At 45.2% G+C, this 12740-nt stretch overlaps 1 protein-coding gene across 1 annotated transcript in view; it reads right to left on the reverse strand.

Annotated features, from left to right (window-relative positions):
* The window catches only part of tafa3a (TAFA chemokine like family member 3a), a 57871-nt gene extending 50713 nt beyond the window's left edge, over nt 1-7158 (reverse strand). The window contains exon 1 of the mRNA XM_062472089.1: nt 6597-7158. The gene's annotated coding sequence lies outside the window, so the exon portion shown is untranslated. The remainder of the gene's footprint in view (nt 1-6596) is intronic.
* Nucleotides 7159-12740: the final 5582 nt, after the last annotated feature.

Consider the following 12740-nt stretch of genomic DNA (forward strand, 5'->3'; position numbering starts at 1 on the left):
GCCCAAGAGAAATTAGTCACCCACTCACCCGCAGCTGCTGAGGGGGAGAATCAGATCGTTTTCCCCGGCCAGGCTTATAATCCTGCCCCGGATCTGAAAACGGATGCGTCACTACAGAGAGACATGTATCCGTCTAAGGACTAGGCAGGACTGAGACGGGGGGGGGGGGGTTATATTGATAATCACGAGGAGAGCCTGATTTCATTTCAACAGAGGGAGAGGTTACAGGAACTGTGTTTACAGGTGAACTGTGCTTTCAGGTTGAGCTAAAGTACTGTGCTAAATTAGGGTGCTAAGCTGGAGTTCAAAGCTAGTATACTAAACTGGTTTTAAACTGGTGTACCCATCAGAGTAAGAGGAACAAGTAAAGCAAGTGGCAGGAAGTATACAGTAGCATGGAGATGACAGAGAAGAAAACCACTTTCAACTAAGGTTCAGGATCTGAACACGGACAGAGGCCTGTTCTCTTCACTGGAACATCGTTTGAACTCATTTTCTACTTCTACTGTAACTGCAGATCTATGGTCATCAGTGAAGCATTCTGACAAGACAAAAAAAAAAAAGGCTTAACAAAAAAATATATAATTTGATACTTTGACGTTGATCAGGGAAGATTCTCGGATTTACTCTGAAGATGTTCATTAGTACAGACAGGAGACTTGACGGAAGGAAATAAAATATGTTTTGTTGTTGGTAGACAACTACTCACGATCACATCATACATTAAAAGCACTGCCTCATCATCGCCTGGTTTACACTCAAGTGAACTTGTTTTTGTAAAAGATTTCTCCAGAGCTGTGTTTTATGATACTGACGTTTCTCAACGTTTAGGGCCACGAATATAGTCAACAGACAAAACACACACACACACCAGAACAAAACTAGACCGGAACAGCAGAACAAACTTGGGGTGCCAGACGCATGCAGTAACATCAACCCACCACTGAGGTGGACATCAGCACTATGTGATACTGCAACGTTCAGCACGTGTCCAAGCAGAGAGGAAATGACATCACGCAGATGGAGCTGATCAAAGCAGAGATGGGGCTGATGCCATCCTCCGGATGATTCCATCAGAGGAGAACACAGAGCTGCCGTTCCCCAATCCCCGTTCTCATTCTAGCCCGGTCCAGACCTGAACAAGCCTGCTAGTCGAGGCCACTCCGTGCGTTTTAAAGACACGGGAGCTTTCGTTTGATACCGGCCTTTGTTTGAAGTCCGCTCTCTTCCGTAAAGAGATCCGACGAGGAGAAACTCGAACGGTCTGTGTATTTGGTCAGGAAATCCACACCGTAATCTGTTGTGCGCGCGCCAACGTGGGGGTCAAGGGAGAGCCATGTGATGTCAGCGAGGCTGAATGAGGTCCTGGAGAGGCTGAACGAGGCCCTGAAGAGCCATGTGATGTCAGCGAGGTTGAATGAGGCCCTGGAGAGCGATGTGATGTCAGCGAGGCTGAACGAGGCCCTGGAGAGGCTGAACGAGGCCCTGTAAAGGCTGAACAAGGCCCTGTAGAGGCTGAACAAGGCCCTGTAGAGGCTGAACGTGGCCCTGGAGAGGCTGAACAAGGCCCTGTAGAGGCTGAACGAGGCCCTGGAGAGGCTGAACGAGGCCCTGGAGAAGCTGAACGTGGCCCTGTAGAGGCTGAACGAGGCCCTGGAGAGGCTGAACGAGGCCCTGGAGAGGCTGAACGAGGCCCTGGAGAGGCTGAACGAGGCCCTGGAGAGGCTGAACGAGGCCCTGGAGAGGCTGAACGAGGCCCTGTAGAGGCTGACACACAGCGGGTCCTTTAGATTGTTTGGAAAAACACTGGGTGCCAAACACACCCACTTTGACTCTAGTAATAATGACCTGACTTTATCGAGTCCTACTCCCTTAATTATAATCAGAGTGAGATCACCTTGTCCCTCTGATTTTTCAACAGAGTAATAACAAGCATAGAAAATCACAGGCCCATTTTTAAACCCCCTAATTGCAATTTTCTGCCCAAATTGCAGCCTAATGATCGCGAGCATGAGGTGGAGACTGCAGGAAGAAGAGAAAGGTAGGGGAGATACTCACTAACAAATTCATGTTTGGGGTGGGAGCACATTAGAGCTTGCATCATTTTCCAAGTTCGGAATGGCTTAAAAAAGAATAAACTGTGGAGTTCTGGCCTCGAGCCATGAGAAAGCTGTTTACCTTCTGTTTCCCAACAACGTTGCCTGATCTTTGACGGGCCCCTGAAAGTCCGCGGCCTCCGGGCCCCCAGTCACCCCACCTGGACAGTAGCATCTCGGGTCGCCTCGGTTTTTACTAACCAACACGGCAGCAAGCATGGAAGAGCACACAGATTCACCTCCTCCACTTTCACACAGTGACACAATGCAGACACACACAGAGGGGATTGACACACACACAGATCAGATGGATCTCATACTGTCGACACACACAATCTCTCTCTTAGGCTCATGAACACACACCCACACACACACTCTCTCATACACATTCACACCCGACAAATCAGCCTATAGAAATAAGAGAAAAAGTAGTGTTCACAGCCTAATCTCTGAGGAGCAGTCAGCCTGCATTTCCGGAAGATCTGCCTGGCGACTGAGTGGGACACTGCTGGCTCCAAAGCAACCAATTTGTTTGTTTATTGTCTTGGTGTTTTGTCACGGTTACAGTTCATTGCAGCCAGCCTGGCTCCAGCATGCTCCTTTAAACGGCATCAATAAAACATGGGATGCTCTCTCTCTCTCCCTCCTCCTCACACGACGGAGAGCACAGTGTCATCACGACACTGACGATCACCAACCTCCCTCTCTCTCTCTCTCCTCTCTCTCCCTCTCCCTCTCCTCCTCCTCTCTCTCCATCTCTCTCCATCTCTCTCATTGTTATGAAGCTCAGATGTTCTCAACACCTCAACAGATTCTCCTCTGCAGCTGAGAGCTTTGAGGGTTGAGAGACAGAACGGGTGCAGTCTGCTCTCTCTTGCTCTCTGCTCTGATCCCTCTGCATGCTCTCTCTCTCTCTGCTCCCTCTCTCCCTCTCTCTCTCGTCCCTCTCTCTGCTCGCTCTGTCCCTCTCTCTCTCTGCTCCCTCTCTCTCTCTGCTCCCTCTCTCTCTCTGCTCCCTCTCTCTCTCTCTCTCTCTAAATCACCCAGTGGTTCTTGCATATCAAGAGCCTTAAGCAGCTTCAGTCAATCCCAGATGTTCACCTCAGTCCTTCTGTCCTGTGCTTGGCTCTCTGAAGGGGTCCTGCCCTGGTATCTCCTCTGGAACAGACTATGGGAAGACTGCTCCCCTTGTTCTCATTCACATGGCCACAGGGGCCTGCTGTACACAGATTGCTGTGTGCAGCAACTAAATATGTTCTTTCCTTAGTATTAGGGGGGGGAAAATGTAACAAAAAAACTTTGATCTGGCAGTTTTTCAGGACATAATTGGTCCCAAATAGGCAATGGGAGAATGCAAAATGACAGTGCAGGCTGGCCAAGAAGACAAGGTGTGATCTTTCCCTGAGGTAACTTGATCATCACATTCATTAATGAACATCTCTAGACACCATTAACCCAGTGGGATGTTGTTATCTTCAATCAGTCGTAGGATCTAAAATGTCCCTGGCTGTCAGACGGTGAACCAGCACCTGAATAATCAACAACAGTACAGTTTTCCTTGGTGTTCAAGGACAAATCAGGAGCAGCTGAGAATGCAAAATACATCTTCTGCTTGTCTCACGCATTCTCGACACAAACCCATGGGTTCTTAATGCATTGATCTGACAGGAGAGACAGAAAAAGAGAGAGACAGAAAAAAGAGAGAAAGAGAGAGAGACTCCCAATCTCTCTCTTTGTCTCTTTTTCTGTCTCTCCTGTCAAATCAACAGACAGATATAGACAGAGACGGAGAGAGAATGAGAGGGGGAGAAAGAGAGGGATAAAGAGAGAGAGGGGAGAGAGAAAGAAAGAGAGGGAGAAAGAGAGGCACACAGGAGAGGCAGTAATAGAAGGAGAGAGAAAGAGAGGAGATAGTGAAAGAACACATGCCTGGGGTGGCTCCTTAAAACGAGAGACAAACCTTTTCTCCCTCATGTTGTCTTTCTGTCTCAATCACCTGGTCTCTCTCCTCTCTCTCTCTCTCTCTCTCTTTCTCTCTCTCCCCCCCTCTCTCTCCCCCTCTCTCTCCCCCTCTCTCTCCCTCTCTCTCTCTCTACTCTCTCTCCCTCTTCTCTGCTGTCTCTCTCTCTAAATCACCTGGGGGCTCTCCCCTATCTCTCTCTCTCTCTCTCTCTCTCTACTCTCTCTCCCTCTTCTCTGCTGTCTCTCTCTCTCTCTCTAAATCACCTGGTGGCTCTCCCCTATCTCTCTCTCTCTACTCTCTCTCCCTCTTCTCTGTTGTCTCTCTCTCTCTCTCTAAATCACCTGGTGGCTCTTCACATGATCCTTGAGCAGCTTTAGTCAATCACACAGGTTCACCTTACTGTGGGAACAGGAAGCAGGATTTGTTAATGAATTTAAAAAAAAAGACTCATGAATATCAACGAGCATTGGTTACTCATTTAATATTCATTGTAATGGAGTGATGGAGGCTTCTGTCATTGTTAGATGGAGAAATGGGTCTAAGCAACAATTTATCGTTCCCACCTGTTAAAGAACAATCCGAACCACACATTCATTTTTGAATGTTGGTGCTACTGGTGTCATTGGTGCTATACGGTAAAGGCTGCAAGTACTCATTGCTGACGTCACTGCTGATGACGTCAGCAATGAGACACAACGGGAATTCGTAACAATGTTATCAAGAGTCACGACATTATGTCTCCACAGCCCAGCTCGTAGGAGCAACTTCCGACGAGGACTTAAACCCTAAACTGACCTCACTCTTATGAATTATTTTCACTTAGAGCTGCGCTCACGCGGAGCAACTGAAGAGTCACAGCAGCGCGGCCTCAATAATCCCAGGCTGGCCTTTGCTCAGCCTGTCAGCAATCCACACCAATAACACAGCACAATAAAAGCCCTCAACAACGGCGGGGCCACAGGCACCTTCGAGGGCTACCCTGGGCGATCTATAAAACACCGTAATGGCCCCGGCTGTCTACTCGCATGAAAGAGAAGACGCCTTCTGCGACTCTCGGGGGGTACTTCAATTAATCACAGCAGAATTGTATCAGCGCGCGAAAGCAGCCGCGAGGTTATAACCCTCGCAAGCCTTCCGCCGTGTGACATGGGATGAACACACTAATTGCGGGAAAACAGCTGACCGTGCCATGCACGTAAAGAGGACGAAGGGCAGATTGGATGGGGGGGAATACTAGGAGATGGAGATGAAAAGGATTGTGTAGGAGGAATGGGGGTGAGGGTCGGAGAGAGAGAAGAAAGAAAACAAGATAGTGGTGTGTAAGCATAATAATAAAATAATATCCACAGTCCTGTGGCTTTTTAGGGGGGAGGAAATTATGTTTTCCATTGGGGATGGTGGTGTGGATGAGTAAAACTGTAAAACACAAGGCACGTTCTAGAGAATTGACACATTTCTGCAGTTTTCCTTCTTAAATCAGATTCTAGCTGGAGCTCTTTGTAACGAGCAGAACACAAACACCACATAATCATTTAACTTCCATTGCCTTGTCAAGAGACCAGACATGGGCTTCTGTGGCTGCACACTTGTTCTACAGTGTCATGAAAAGAAAAACCGAGTTTTCATTTGTTTTTCATCTCAAGTTTGTCTAAAACGGTATATCCAATCAATATATCATTTGACCCTCAGGTATCGACTTTTACATTAATATCCGCATTCTAACACTGAGTCTGTGTATATTACACCAGTGTCGTCTCTGTTTTGATCTCAACAAACAACTCAAGAGCAGACTCTGGCCTAGAGCGAGATTATGGGCCACGTCTTCATGTGATTACAATTGATTTTGTGATTACAGGTTATGCTGCGTTTGAATGATTCATAGATCAGTAATGGTCGCAACAATGGGCTACATTTTTATTAACCTTATTAATAAACCTCAACGAAGATGGAGCTAGTTAACGAGATTCAACATGAAGATGTTTTATGAAAGTGAAGTTTCCCCTCGGAGGCATATGGCGCGCGCGCGCGCGCACACACACACACAGTGTGAGAGAGAGAGAGAGAGAGAGAGAGAGAGAGAGAGAGAGAGAGAGAGAGAGAGAGAGAGAATAGCTGCTTTAAAACTACGCATCAACCGAGGTCTGCTCAAATGTAGCCTACAGGTTCAATTGCCTAGCGCTGATTTTAACTGGATAGTAAAACAATACTTCACACCACACACACAACAATTATCAATGTCACTAAATGAATGTAGACATACTGAAATGAGTCCAATTTCAACTAACGAATTGTAGATTATTTCCAGTTCATGATGAAAGAAAGTGTGGGGTTTTTGTGCACCTAGAAAGCAGCATATTTTGCTGACGACTTCCTGAATTTGCATATTCTGCTGAGAAAGCGTGTTGTCACCATCAACCAGAATCATTGATTTGAACAGCACCGTTGTTAATGAGCTTAATACTTTTGATTAATAGGACACATCAGTTAAATCATCGTTTTTGTGACCATGAACATACAGTAATGATGGTTTTTCCTACCTGTCTTTCTGCTGTCAATTAATCCTGGAAAATGCCCCTCTCATATGGTCTCCATGTTCAACGAGAAAAACCGTAATTCTAAAGAAATACCATTTCCTTGGTGCATCAAGGTGCCCACGACCAAACATAACCTAAGGAAATTGGCCACGCGAGCGTTCCAAAAGCGCAATTCCGGAGTCAAGAAGTCTCGAATGTATTGCCAAGACTTCCAGCCTCTACCAGCCTCACAATTTGGAGTTGGTTGATTGTGTAGCAATAGAGAAGTCTGCTGCCAAAGTTCCTGATCATTGAGCTTTCAGAACTTCCACATAGCAAAAGCACTAGCCTGGAAATAACCGCGGACTATCAATCATTGATGCCCACGAACATTTTTAACACAATTCATTTACAGTTGATTACATGGCAGTAACGCAACCCCGTCGAAATATTTGGAGTTGAAGAGGCTGAAGAGACAGCGAAGACGGACTACGAATCGGTTGCACCTGAGATAAGATCGCGCGCAGCCTGTCATCTCAGGCAAGGCTCCAGAGCGCGCGAGGCCCCCACAGAAGAGTTTTGGCGCCACTCAGTGGCACTTTGAGTCTCGAGCCATGGCGGATGATGAGGTAGGCAGAGGAACCCTTGCGTCGCTGTGGGGAAGTCCATTTATATACAAAGAGGAGGCGGTGTGCCTGGCCTGCTGTAAATTTAAATCATGTATTTTTATGAGGAACTAGCTAAATTAACCTCCTCTTATCTTCCTTGATTCGTATTACAGCAATAAGACAAAACACTACAAATGTATATATAGCTGTATCTTAAAGATCACAGTCAAATGAATGTTATAGGCTACAGCCTACAGAATAGTTTGTAGGCTGTATAAGCCTTTATAACCCTCAAAATCTAATTGACAGTTTGGATTTAAATGTTGTCATTGGCCTGCCAATAAGACTGTGTGAAATCAAGCAATTTAGAAATGAATATGTGTGGCTAGAAAGTTTGTTGTTGATGGATAAACATGAGAATAGGCTACTCTTAAAAGCTGACATATTGGGAAGTGCATTAGGCTCCAGATAAACTAAAGTCAAGAATGTAGGCTACTACTGTTTTCTTCCCAGGCTATTGCCTGTCACCTCTGTGAGCATTATCGCCTGGTCTAAAAGGCTTTCTATCCTGTAATTGCATTATCATCTCTCCATTTCTCAAGCGCCGTCTTTCCTCTGCTCCCATAAGACCGGAATTGGCAGAATAATCAATATCATGTTTTGAAATAGCCTGTGGAGAGGGAAAACAAACATTTGGATTTGGCTTTGATTGCCTTTAGGCACCCTCATGCATTATCATCATACCCATGAAGTCTTAGCCATAACCCTCTTTTTCTCCCTCTCCCTCTCTCTTACTATCCCTTCTCTCGGTCTTAATTTATCTCTTTCTATCCCTCTCTCAAACACACACACTCACACAGATATATTCACTCTGCCTCTCTCACACACATATACAGGCATTCATATACACACACACCCACACACAATCAAAGACTTCAGACTCCAGAAACAGAAACACACTCCATTAACTTGAAACGAAGATGTGCTGTGATGTTACGGAGGCAGAGACCTAAGCTGACAGCAACAGCACACATACACACACACGCACATCAGGGCCTGACATTACAGAGCTGCCGAAGACCAGGGCTGGTTCATCACTGGTATGGAGGGAAGAAGAGCGAGGGAAGAAGAGGGAGTCGGGTGGCTGAGCGGTTAGGGAATCGGGCTAGTAATCTGAAGGTTGCCAGTTCGATTCCCGGCCGTGCCAAACGACGTTGTGTCCTTGGGCAAAGCACTTCACCCTACTTGCCTCGGGGAGAATGTCCCTGTACTTACTGTAAGTCGCTCTGGATAAGAGCGTCTGCTAAATGTAATGTAAAGAAGAGCGAGAGAGCTACAGTGTGTGTGTGTGTGTGCGCGCGCGCATCTGTTAACTGAGCTCAAGTCAGTGCAACCTTCAGAGAGAAAACAAGCATATACACACACAAGTATATGCTTGTGTGTGTGACAGATTTACCTAATCTGTGAGGTACAGGGAGCCTGGGGGAGCCAGGGAGCCAGGGAGCGGCCTGGTTAGTTCACCATCCATCCACACCCTGTCTGTGCTGATGACCTCACAATGACGTGTGTGATGTGCAGGTGCCATGTTGCATCGCTCCCATGCTGCGTCGCTGCCATGCTGTGTTGTCTATGCTGTACAGTGATGTGCCCTGTCATTTGTGCTGCACACATGTTGTGTTGTCTTAAGTCTGTCCTCCTGTATGGTGTGTGGGTGTGTGTGTGTGTGTGTGTGTGTGTGTGTGTGTGTGTGTGTGTGTGTGTGTGTGTGTGCGTGATGTTCTATCCTCCTGTATGGTGTGTGGGTGTGTGTGTGTGTGTGTGTGTGTGTGTGTGTGCGCGTGATGTTCTATCCTCCGGTATGACAGATACACTACATGTCTGTATATGACAGTCTACCCTCCTGTTTGTAGTTGTGTAAATCATTTTAATTAGAGCTAATCTAATACTGAACTGCGTTAAGGCCTTAGCCTCAGTGGTATTCGCTCAGGGGGCAAATTAACATTTAAATTCTACATGTATAAACAGCACATGTGCAATACAGCAGTCTCCACACACCAGACACACCATGTTTATTCCAGTTGCAGCAATATGAAGAGCACAATAAATCTGAAAAATATAGCTTTTTAATAAAATACAATATGGAGCGTGGGCATGTTATAAGGGGCTTTAGCTGTGAATACCAGGCTGCTGACTGACAGGAAAAAAAACAATTTTGTGGGACTTGGACTTAATAAAGTCGGCCTGTGCCATCTCTAACCTCTACAGGGGGGTGATACCACCGCGCAAAAACTCCAAGGTGGACTCAATTTGGGGTGTTGATTGCGTTGGTCTAGCCTAAAATCCACCCAGCAGGGGGACACAACCTGAACCCTCCCTCCCTCGCTCCACCCCCGGTGCTCCCCTCCACCCGACTGAGCAGGAAGTGTGGGAGACGGTTTGATGTGCTCCAGAGTGGAGCATGAGGTGGAACAGGAAGGCGTAATGGCCTGGGGGATGTGGCTGGGCATCAATAATGCAGGACCAGCTGCAGTTAATGCTCTTTAATTCAACAGGTGCACAGAGCTGCAGACACTTCTGTTGCTACCTGCTTCACTCCTGTGTTGCTGCTTAAAAATAGAGAGGGGGGGGGGGAGAGAATGAAGAAACGTAGAAAGAGGGAGAGAGGGGGGCAGGAGAGAGAGAGAGAGAGAGAGAGAGAGAGAGAGAGAGAGAGAGAGAGAGAGAGAGAGAGAGAAAGAAAGAAAGAAAGAAAGAAAGAAAGAAAGAAAAAGTGAGAGAAAGACAGACAGATGGACGGAGGGAGGGAGGTAGGTAGGGAGGGGTAGGAAGAGAGGTCAGAGACTTGGATTATGATTCTTTGCCAGGTTTCTGAAAGCCTTTAGTCTGAATACCACCACAGCCATTAATGGATTTTATCATGAAGAAATCCCTTTAATGTTGTTTCTTCAAGCACTTCCTCTGGGAGAAAAGTAGACATCAAAGGAAAACATGACAGTAGGAAACCCACTTTTATTTGAATTTCCTTATTCAATAATAAAATATGAATACATATTGTTTACTTTGTGTCCCAAGGAACCAATATGCAACAACCATTTTTCGACAATATTCAGATTTTGCGCTGTGACGGATCGTATGACCAGGGGGTCATAGTTCAAGGCGCAAGGTTATGACAAAGTCATATGTCCCAATTGTATTCCTGTTTCATGCAACAGTATGTACTTTGTAAGACCAGCTGCATACTAAAAGTAAAAACAAAAAGTATGCAATCTGAAATGGCTCACCGTCACCTACTCTCCCAGAATGCACTGCTCTCACGCAGGAAGGCTGATCAAAAATATGTCATCTCTGCTTCACCTTCACCCACAGTGGGGCCCTGCACTACACCTGCGGTTGGTATAGCCCAGTGGTTAGAGTGTTTGACTGCAGATTAAGAGACTGCTGGTTCAAATCCTTCTCTGTACATCCTTTTGGATAACAGTGTCTGCTAAATGAACACAGTGTTGAAGACACCCTGGTGACCAGCAGTTCCTTGGTACAACAGTTCCTTTCTTATAGCAAAGCAGAGACTCGTATAAGGTTGGAGATTGAATCGTAGGGAACAGACAAAAACTTGGTAATGGGGATCACTTTTGATCTTTAGGAGGACACCTGGGCATTAAACAATTGTTGTTTTCACTAACTGTTTCTTTGAACTTTTTTTTTAACTGTTTCTTTGAACTTTTCTTTTTGAACTATTTCTTTGAACTATTTGTTGTGTTTTTCCCCAGTAAAAAGACAGCCTTAACACCTGCTTTACTTCGCCTGTGATGATGACCACACAACACTTCATACAGTAGATAAACTGGATTTATTTTATATCTGCTCCCACGAGGTTTGTGTGTATGTGTATGTCTCTTTGTGTGTCTGTGTGTGTGTGTCTGTGTCAGGCTGGGTAAGACAACAAACTGATTCATATTCCCTTATGGAAGATGAATTTCTCCTAATCTCTCGTAGACTATGGGTATCACTATGCATGAATCAGGGCTGCGTTTCCCGATAACGATGGATCGTAGCAAAGATCGAGCAAAATAATGAAACCATCGATATTTCTTACGTGCGTTTCCCAAACATGCTCTAATCAGAATCAGAATTCGGTTTATTCGCCATGTATGTTATACAAACACGGAATTTACTGTGGCAGGGAGGTGCAAAACACTAAACATATACAGATCTTAAATTAAGTAAAAGTACAAAAGTTTAACTATTTCTAAGAACTAAACAATCTAAGAATACAACTATTTAAATATAAAATAAAATATATATAAAAATAAGAATAATGAGCAGCGTGAATGGTCAACATAGTGCAGTCGGATACTGAGATAAAGAGTATAGATAAGGAGTAGGCTAATCTATGCGCTTTCAAGAGCTACGAATTTTCAAGAGACTCTTTAGCTACGGTGTCTTTGGGAACGGCCCTTAAAACTAAGATTCGTCGTACGATGGATTCTACGATCAATTTAGGCTTACGAAGCTTTCGGGAAACGCAGCCCAGGTCTGTTCAGTGTCTGGTGAGGGCCATATTTCATCACCTGTGCTATGGCTCTCTCTACTGGTAAAAACTTTAATGACATGACCTGATTCATCTTACTGTGAAGTGTCATCATTGGCATGACAACGACAGTGTCGAAGATATTGTGTGTGTGTGTGTGTGTGTGTGTGTGTGCGTATAGGATCTGTATAGCTCAGAGGTAGAGCATTTTAACTGCAGATCTAGAGTTTGAAGGTTCAAAATCTCTCTCTATACATTGCTTTGGATGAAAGGGTCTGCTAAATGAATACATTACATAATAAACTGTGATTCCCTAAGTCAATTCTTTGAGAAGGTTCTACTACTGGCATGTCCTTGTCTGATGAACAATCCCTGTTGATGTCCTTGGAGAACTGTCACTGTTTTGGTTCTTGTGTGAGGAACCATCACTGCCGAGGTCCTTGTGTGGATCCTAAGAAATCGGGTGACTGATAGGGTGACTCCTCTCACATTCCTCCACGTGGACTAATAGTGATGATGATTTTACCTCAAGTTCAAGTCCAAGTCTTTTATTGTCAGATGCACAGAACAACACAGGGTCAGACTGCAATGCAAAGCAACCTGACTTTACATTTACATTTATTCATTTAGCAGACGCTTTTATCCAAAGCGACTTCCAAGAGAGAGCTTTACAAAAGTGCATAGGACACTGATCATAACAACGAGATAGCCCCAAACATTGCGAGCAGCCAAAACATGAAGCACACATTGTGAACAACCAAAATAAGTGCCAAAGGGAAGAACCATAAGAGCATGCAGTTAAACAAGTTACAATTAAACAACATAAACCTCAAAAGTGCAAGAGTGTACCTGTAGAAAGCAAGCAACAATAATATATTTCACAGCGAGTACAAGAATTTTAAATCAGTTACAACTAACCAACAAGAGCAACAAGTCTCTCAATAAGAGTCATTGTGATCCTGGAGGAAACTAACATCAGGTCCAGCAAATCATTCCTAAGTACCGTTGTACTCCCGGAACAAGTGCATTTTG

The sequence above is a fragment of the Osmerus eperlanus genome, chromosome 1 (assembly GCF_963692335.1).
Source record: "Osmerus eperlanus chromosome 1, fOsmEpe2.1, whole genome shotgun sequence".
NCBI lineage: Eukaryota > Metazoa > Chordata > Actinopteri > Osmeriformes > Osmeridae > Osmerus > Osmerus eperlanus.